Source organism: Petromyzon marinus, chromosome 55, assembly GCF_048934315.1.
Source record: "Petromyzon marinus isolate PM22_M1 ecotype Great Lakes invasive population chromosome 55, UKy_Petmar_22M1.pri1.0, whole genome shotgun sequence".
Classification (NCBI taxonomy): domain Eukaryota; kingdom Metazoa; phylum Chordata; class Hyperoartia; order Petromyzontiformes; family Petromyzontidae; genus Petromyzon; species Petromyzon marinus.
Genome location: NC_133721.1, coordinates 14,098,179 through 14,107,327, shown reverse-complemented (window position 1 = coordinate 14,107,327; position 9,149 = coordinate 14,098,179). Strand labels below are relative to the sequence as shown.

General features: G+C 52.0%; 1 protein-coding gene across 2 annotated transcripts in view; it reads left to right on the top strand.

Moving 5' to 3' along the window:
• Nucleotides 1-5,567: 5,567 nt before the first annotated feature.
• Nucleotides 5,568-9,149, top strand: part of LOC116954591 (hephaestin-like) — a 33,937-nt gene continuing 30,355 nt past the window's right edge. For both annotated transcript variants that reach the window (XM_076052409.1, XM_076052408.1), the window contains exon 1: nt 5,568-5,704. The gene's annotated coding sequence lies outside the window, so the exon portion shown is untranslated. The remainder of the gene's footprint in view (nt 5,705-9,149) is intronic.

Below are 9,149 nucleotides of genomic sequence, written 5' to 3'. Positions count from 1 at the left end.
CACGTTCTTGTCATGTTGGTTACTTGAATGGCGTGGTCTCGGTGTTCAGTACATCAGCGAAACAAACCATGCGAGCGTGCGTACACACACAAAATAATATAATTCGTAACGATTTCAACTTGTGTCAGGTGCGGGCCACACAGTATTCGCTCGCTCTCGGAAGACGGAGAGGATGAATCGTGCGCGCAGAACCACACACAGGAAAGGCAGCAACCAAGCTGTGAGTCGGTGCCAAATTTCCCCCTCCAAGCTCTGCGGTCCTTTATAACGAAGTTGTTATCGGCCAATTAATGAGCATTTACACGTGGGAGGAGACCGGAGAAACCGACCACACGTTCGAGGGGGGTGCCACACTGAATCCCAAATAGGTGAACAGCTGGAGTCCACAATTGCCTGTTCAGCCTCCTCCTGGCAAGCCAGGGTATAGCTCCTCAGTCAGAATCTTTGTTTAGACTACAGGAGCAGGAATCCGATGAGCTATGAAGCTCTTACTCGCAGATGTCCAGTAGCGGTGGGTCAGAAAGTTACAATAATAAACTACAAAAACACGACACGAGTGAAAAATAGAGAAAAAGTTAAGCACGTCACGAAATATAAAATGTATGTAAGTCTGAGAGTGACCTGCCACACACTGCGTGTGAGAGTGACGCGAATTCAACCATCACGTGGGCACATGTGGCTGTATCCAGCACCAAGCTTCTGCTTCAGGATATTTTTTTAAAGGAAGATTTACGATCTTAAGGGAGGAAAGAAAATTGTTCCGTAACGTTGGTGCTGTGACGGCAAAGGCTGTGTCGCCTCTTCCAGTTCTTGATCGAATGCAGTGGTTCTCACCTTCACTGCAGCCTAGCCTGGTTGTCAATCGTTACAACAATTACAATGTTAATAACTACGCAGAAGTGTGATGAAACAAAGTCGTTGACGGCAACAAATAACAACATGAAGCGTCTCAGGCAATCGCAGCGCTTCTGCAATGTGTAAAGACATACACATTCTCCTGCTGAGGGAGCTGGTAGGAACGTTGGGTTGCTCGGTTAATGGCCAGGGTCAACGGCGGCACCACCACGTGGTGTATTCCGCAAATATGCCCGACTGTGAGGGCGGGCACAAGCCGGCGTGAGTAGGTTAAACGTTGAGTTTTATAAGGGAACCACGGGGTGACCAGCCCCTCCCCACCCAGCCCCACCCCTCCCACCCCCCACCCAGCCCCTCTCCACCCTCCCCACCCAGCCCCTCCCCACCCTCCCCTCTCCACCCTCCCCACCCAGCTCCTCCCCACCCAGCCCCACCCAGTCCCATTTTTGGATGCACGACGGACGGACACAATAATCCCCTGTGGGCTGCTGGTGTAACCAGGAGGTTCCTACCAGTAAGCTCACCTGTGTAGCCTTCACAGACTTGGAACAAGTGCTGGTAGCGAGCAGCACCTGTGAAGGCCGGCACGGTACGCGAGGGGGTGGGTGGCCAGCACCACGCCCGGTCGCCTTTGTCTCCCCAGTGGCGATGTTTACACATTGCATCAGGTCGTAATTTGTGGCTGAGTCGACCTAGGGGAGACCCAGTACCGGTTCAGATAATCGTCACTGGTGTTGGCCGTGAGTGGGAATCGAACTCGGGTCTTGCAATGTGTGGTCCTCTACGTTCAACGATCCGTATCGGTCCCTGACCCCAGACCGGGTGACCTCACACGTGTCGGGACCCACTGAGGTGGCATGACTTTACAGTGAGTCACGTGATGACCATTTGAAACGAGCGGTAGTTGTGGAGTCATCGACGCGTTATTAGCCGTGTGGATTCATCGGTTTCGCTAACTCAGGTGTCAGCAGTGCCGGATTAAGCTCGTGCCGGGCCTGTAGCGTACGTTTTAAAGGGGCCCTAATTTATTTTTTAACACAAATATATATAAAATGTTACTTGCATAGTAACGCAATTGTATTTTTGATTTGCTATACAATCAGATAATACGACAATTCGCTAACCTTAAACACCGAGTCGATCATAAAAGTTGAAGGCAGTATAGTACTATCGTAACAGTCGTGGCAGCGTCTCTTGTTTGGCCTTTGTATCTCCGCCTCGACTCAAATCAAATGGGGTGGGGTTTTTTTTTAAGTCTAATTTACGGTTGTTTAGATTCAGCCCAAACTCGTCTACCTCCTGAAATGGAGGTTTAATGTTCAGAGGCCAACGCCAGGATTTCCTGCTCAATTAAACAGCGGAGGCATCGGTGTTGATCTCCTGTTCATATTGCCCGAGCCAGTGCTGGTAATTCCACATTCCTGTGCTCTGGGCGAGTCTCACACAACCACACGGTCGAGACTTCCCTACAATGTGACAGCCATCTCATCTCACACCCCAAACCGATTAATTGCTGAGTCAACCCCCAACCAGAATTTGAAACCCGCGACCATTATTTCATCAGCACCAAAACCACTACCACCACCACCCACATCATCATCATTGTCATCTTAACTGTCATCACTACCTTGATCGTCAGCATTCCAGTGTAGGCAAGCTGGAGCAGTCAGGGTGATTTATGATCCAGCACTCGCTCACTGGTTCAGGTCAGGCCCACCGAGCTATGGAACTATTTTTTCAGAAGCGACTTGGCTACCACAAACGATAGCCCAACGAAGTGGCTTATCACGTGGACATGTATCGATAGCCCAACGGAGTGGCTTATCACGTGGACATGTATCGATAGCCCAATGAAGTGGCCTATCACGTGGACATGTATCGCAGCCAAGTACTCTAAACGTGTGGTGATGTTTATTTAAATGTGGAGGGAAAAACCGGAGGACCCGGAAAAAAATCCACACGACCACGGGGAGAGAGACACGCAAACTCCAAATATACAGCAGGCGTCAGGGTCGGGATCGACCCACGACACCCTGCATACCAGGCGAAGTAGTTAACATATCCTAGCCACCGTGGCGTCCTATTGGCTGGTAAGGAGGGTGAGTGAGTGGAGTGGGTGGGTGAGTGAGTGAGTGGAGTGAGTGAGTGGGTGAGAGCGTGAGTGCAGTGAGTGAGTGGGTGGAGTGAGTGAGTGAGTGGGTGAGTGAGAGTGAGTGAGAGTGAGTGAGGGTAGGTGGGTGAATGAGTAGGTAGGTGAGTGAGTGAGTGGGTGAGTGAGTGGGTAAGTGAGTAAATGAGTGGGTGAGTGAGTGAGTGGGTGAGTGAGTGAGTGGGTGAGTGAGTGAGTGGGTGAGTGAGTGAGTGGATGAGTGAATGAGTAGGTAGGTGAGTGAGTGAGTGGGTGAGTGAGTGGGTAAGTGAGTAAATGAGTGGGTGAGTGAGTGAGTGGGTGAGTGAGTGAGTGGGTGAGTGAGTGGGTGAGTGAGTGAGTGGGTGAGTGAGTGAGTGGGTGAGTGAGTGAGTGGGTGAGTGAGTGGGTGAGTGAGTGAGTGGGTGAGAGCCGTGACGAGATTGGCGACGGAGCGGCGGTCGCGAGGAGGGACGGACACTGTGGAGACGGAGCGACGATGTCGGCGAGAGTGCAGGAGTGGAGGTGGATTGTGGCACTGCGGGACTGAGAGAGATGGGTGACCTACCATGGGGAGGCCTTGTATGGATGGATGTACGCTAAAACTTTTTTCGCACCGTACATTGCCGATCGTTCAAATCGAAGGCGCTGGGGAAGGACATTAAGTTAAACACAAAAAGCAGCTCTAAAGAAATTAGTTTTCAATTTACACTTAGAAGTGCAAAGCAGTGGATCAAGGTTAACAAAGGATGATGATGACGATGCATTTATGACTGTACGTGCATGTAGCAGGACACACATACACGCAGTGTGTAGCAAGTCACACACACGCAATGTTTAGCAAGTCACACACACGCAGTGTGTAGGAAGACACACACACACGCAGTGTGTAGCAGGTGACACACACACGCAGTGTGCAGCAAGTCACACACACGTAGTGTGTAGCAGGACAGACACACACGCAGTGTGTAGCAGGACACACACACGCAGTGTGTAGCAGGTGACACACACACGCAGGGTGCAACAGGACACACACACGCAGTGTGTAGCAAGTCACACACACGCAGTGTGTAGCAGGTCACACACACTCAGTGTGTAGCAAGTCACACACACACACGCAGTGTGTAGCAGGTCACACACACGCAGTGTGTAGCAAGTCACACACACGCAGTGTGTAGCAGGTCACACACACTCAGTGTGTAGCAAGTCACACACACACACGCAGTGTGTAGCAGGTCACACACACACGCAGTGTGTAGCAGGTGACACACACACGCAGTGTGTAGCAAGTCACACACACACACGCAGTGTGTAGCAGGTCACACACACACGCAGTGTGTAGCAAGTCACACACACACGCAGTGTGTAGCAAGTCACACACACACACTCAGTGTGTAGCAAGTCACACACACACGCAGTGTGTAGCAGGTCACACACTGCGCCTGCCGTGTCAGCACTTTTAGGAGCTCAATGCAGTCCAGCCCCGAAGGAATAAAAGTGACCTGAAGTGCACTTTACAAAAAAAGTCTGCTTCAACCCAAGTGACACTATCAGACGGAACACAGCGCAGGAGAATTCCTTCAGGATCCGAGCCCGTAATGAGACCCTGGGGACAGTTGTAGGGTCGCCACCTTTTCCAGTGTAGACCAAACTTTGACATTTCCATGGGAAGCAAAACGCGCAGTAAATTGTAATAAACGAGACCTCGGGACAAATCGATTCCTGCTGCCAGGTTAATCCTGGACACAGGTGGGCAACCATCGTAGACATTCGCCGTGTCGATCGCCCGCTCCCACGTGGGTGGTCTCACGGCCACCAGCGGTAGCGCGAAATTTGCCGCTCGTCGTGGGACATCGCGGTTGGAACCCAGCGTGGGTGCCACGGTCGCGAGATGTTAACTCCCTCGCCTGGTATGCGGGAGGCCATGGGTTCGATCCCGACCCTGACGCCTGCTGCTGTATATTTGGAGTTTGCGGTGTCTCTCTCCCCGTGGTCACGTGGATTTTTCTCCGGGTCCTCGGGTTTTTTCCCTCCAACACGTTCAGAGTATTTGGAGGCAATACATTTCCACGTGACCGGCCACTTCGTTGAGCTGTCATTTGTGGCCAGGTCGCTTCTTACAAAGAGATATGTAGCTCGTTGGGCCTTTCTTGCTAATAGTGTGGCTGCGGGTGTATTCACCATACAAATATTACGCGCCGTCTGCTTCACTGTGGACGTTTAAGATGCCGTGGGATCATTCACAAGAGCCGGCCATTGTGTGCTCGCGTCGTGGTATTCAATTTGACAAATTAGAAAACATTAAATCGCTCAATTGTTCGGGTGGGATAGTATGGTTGTCATGTTCTAGTTTTAATTATTCAGTTCTCCTACAAGTGTTATTTTCACCTTTACACGTGCAATGACCAAACCAATAAACCAATCAACTAGGCGGTCCTAAACGCCACTCCTTGCGATCCCTCAACACGCTCCTTATTTCCGCTTTCACCAATTTACTCATCCCCATTCAAATTCAAATTAACTCGCTACTGCACGCGCCGATGATTGTTAAATACGTCCCACGTGACTCGCCTGCATCACGTGGAAGCCACTGAAGCTATGCGCTTCTAGATCTAAATCGAACATGCCTTTCTTAAGAACGGCTTTTCGTTTTTTTGTCCTGCCCCGCACCTCTGATTAACGCGGTTGGCTACGTACGGTGCGAAAGAAGTTCAACACGCAGTACGTACATCCACTGAGATCTCAAATGCATTTGACTGCTAATTGGAACGCGTTTAACACCGGGCGCGTGCAGCGTGGAATAACTTTATTTGTATTTGAACGCCGAGTAATTTGTTAAACGCCTAAAGAGTGGAGGGCGGGGGGTGTGGCGTCGCAAGTTCTGGCTGGAGTTTGAGAGATCCCGAAAATATTTTTTTTTCCCGAACATCCGAGTGACTTGGAGCGGACGTTCGCGCTGTTGAGAGAAGCGCCTCTTTCGTCATCCCTGAACAACAACAACAAACCGCGAGGCGGGGGGGATCGTGATTCGTATTCAAAAGTTCACGGCACATTTTGACCGTTCGTGGCAGCGGGGGTCAGGTTTTGTGAACGTCCCTCGACAAGAGCCGGGGGATTCATTCCTCCTCGCCCCACCCATTCGAGTCGTGTGCACATTTCTCGTTTGTCCTGAGCCACATTCTTGTCGCAAACCCGCACGCAGGGCGGCTCGTGTGGAGAGGCGTGCCGCTGGCCACCCACCCCCTCGCGTGCCACAGCGCCGGCATTCTTCATAGGTGCTCCCTTACAGCGCTTACCCCAGGCAGTCCACTTAGGCTATACGGGGGATCTTTGCCTTTGTAGTTATGCCTTAAACCAGGGGTGGGCAAATTTTTGACTCGCGGGCCACAATGGGTTCTAAGATTTGACAGAGGGGCCGGGCCAGGAACAGAGATGGATGGAGTGTTCGTGTGAACTCATATAAATGACAATCCTTTCATGTAAAAATCATTACGTGAAAGGATTTTGCCTTTAACAGGTAGCAAAGCATTTATTTGCAAGGCAATTTAACAAATTGCACGAACATGAACAATACAAAAACGTCGTAACTCCCGGTCAAAGTGCGCCATCAAATGGGGAAATGGGGCATTACAGGAGAAAGATAATTTTTTTTATTTAATAATAATATTTAAACAAGTTCGGCGGGCCGGATTAATAAGCCCAACGGGCCGTACTTTGCCCATGTCTGCCTTAAACGAATACCCGGTGCGGTGTAAAAATCAGCACTCGTTGGAAGACAAAGGCGGCGGGGGGGGGGGCTAGGTCTTGGCCGCCCACTCCATCGTGTGTCGTGGCCGGCGTTCATCGGTGTTCGTGAAAAGCACTTGCCCCGTCATTCTGTGCAAGGCTATACGGGGAATATTTGTCTTTATGGTTGTGTGTGGGAGTGGCGTTTGGGCGCAGTGGTCTAGCGGTTGGCGCGCTGCGCTACGATACCCCACGACCCGAGTTCGATTCCCGCTCACGGCTCTTTAATTCACCACGCGCGGTTCTATCGGAGCGGCAGAAACGCAGCGCGATCACAGCCGGTGGCAACGAGTCGTGAATGTCTCCCGTGCTAAAAGCTGTCTATATACACACAAAGACAAAGATCCCCCGTATAGCCTTGAACAGACTGTTGGGGCAAGTGCTGTTAGCGAGCACCTATGAAGGCCAGAACGACACACGAGGGAGTGGGTGGCCAGCACCACGCCCGGCAGCCTTTGTCTCTCCAGTGATGTTTACACACCGCATCAGGTACATATTTGAGGCCGAGTCGACCTAGGGGAGGCCCAGAACCAGTTTAGATAATCGTCACTGATTTTGGCCGTGAGTGGGAATCGAACTCTGGTCGACAGGTTTGTAGCGCAGCTAACCGCTACACTACCGATCACGCACACCATCACACACACACATCACACAACAACAACAACCGCCATTCGCCACTAAGTGGCGGTGACGTCACCACGACGCTTGTGCCAGGCTATGTGCACCCTGAGGCCACGTGAAGTGTCGAACGCCCGCTGGCAGGAGGTCACGGGGCAGACCCAGGTGCCACGGGGCGACTGACTGAGATGACTGGCTGATGCACCACCTGTGCCCCCTACTGTGCCAACCTGCTGTGCTTTGGCCACCCGGCGCTCCGCTCGTTGTTGTGAGCGTCGCTCCTCCGCCCTCCGTTGTTGTTGGAGAGCGACTACCTCCAACTGCCCAGTAGCATCCTTCACGAGCCTCCTCCACAGAGGCCGATCTTGACACCACTGGTACCAGTCATCGGCAAGTCCACTCAGCTCCACGTCCTCCTGTACCACATCACTCCATCTCTTTTCTAGCCCGTGCCGCGCCCGCTTTGCCCCCTCAATCCGGCCGAACAAAAGCTGTTTCGGCATGCGGTGGCTGGGCATGCGGGCTACATTACCCAGCGAACGCAGCCTTGCCTGCCAGAGGAGCTCACCGATGGGACTTGCCCAGATCTTTCAAGTATTTGTCAGCTCCTCACACAATCCAGCCTGGTTAAACCCAGGATGGATTGTAGGCAGGCCAGCCTAAAAGTTTCTAACCGGCGAAGATGTTCCATTAGGGGGGTCCACGTTTTTCGCAAGCGTAGAGAAGCGAGGGAATGACCGTTTGGCCGACAAGACCTGAAGCTTCGTGCGGAGCGACGGACCAGGCAGCTTCCACACAGCGTTACGCAACCGATGAAAATATATTGCCGCTCGACTGATTCGGAGTGAGACCTCCGCTGCCAAACCGGGGCCGGTCATGAGCACACTGCCCAGGTATTGGAAACTCTCCACTCTCTCAACAACTGCCTCATCACCGATTGGGAGTTGTGGGGGTGGAGTGTCTGATAGTACAAAATACCCAGGCAGGTGCTTAGTTTTGGTGGGGCTGATGGTAAGGCCCCACCTCTTAGTGGCACGCTCCAGTTTCAGCAGAAGTGTCTCCAACTCCTCCTCTGAATGATTAGCAATTACCAAATCATCGGCATACATAACGTGGTTAACCAATATGGGAGCCATCCCTTGACCGCACCCCGGTACAGCTACTGAAGGCTTCACAAACTACGTGGTCAAAATAGATGTTAAATAATGTGGGAGCCAGAGGACATCCCTGTCACACCCCAAGGTGTACAGGGAATGGCTCTGACTCCCAGCCACGTAGTTTTACCCGGGCCCGCTCACCATTATGAAGGTCCTTAATGATCGTGAGCAGAGGGTCAGGGACTCCGAAAGCACGAAGAACAACCCAGAGGCCAGGCCTACTGATGGTATCATAGGCCTTGACCAGGTCAATGAAGCAGAGATGTAGGTCTTGTTGGAATTCCCTACACCTCTGTTGTAGCAGATAGACAGAAAATTTGACATCTGTGCAGGACCGCCCTTTCCTGAAACCGCATTGGGGCTCCGCAAGCCTCTCCTCAGCGTGCCTAACAAGGCGATGTTGATTAATCCTTGCCAGGACCTTTCCCGGCACACTGAGAATTGAGATGCCCCTGTAGTTGTTACAGTCTGTGCAGTCCCCCTTCTTAAAGAGGGGGACCACCAGGGCATCCTTCCAATCCTGCGGAACCCGTCCAGTGGTCCAGACTGTTGTTATGATGTCATGTAGAGCAGTGTGCACAAACGCCACCCTCCCTCAGCATTTC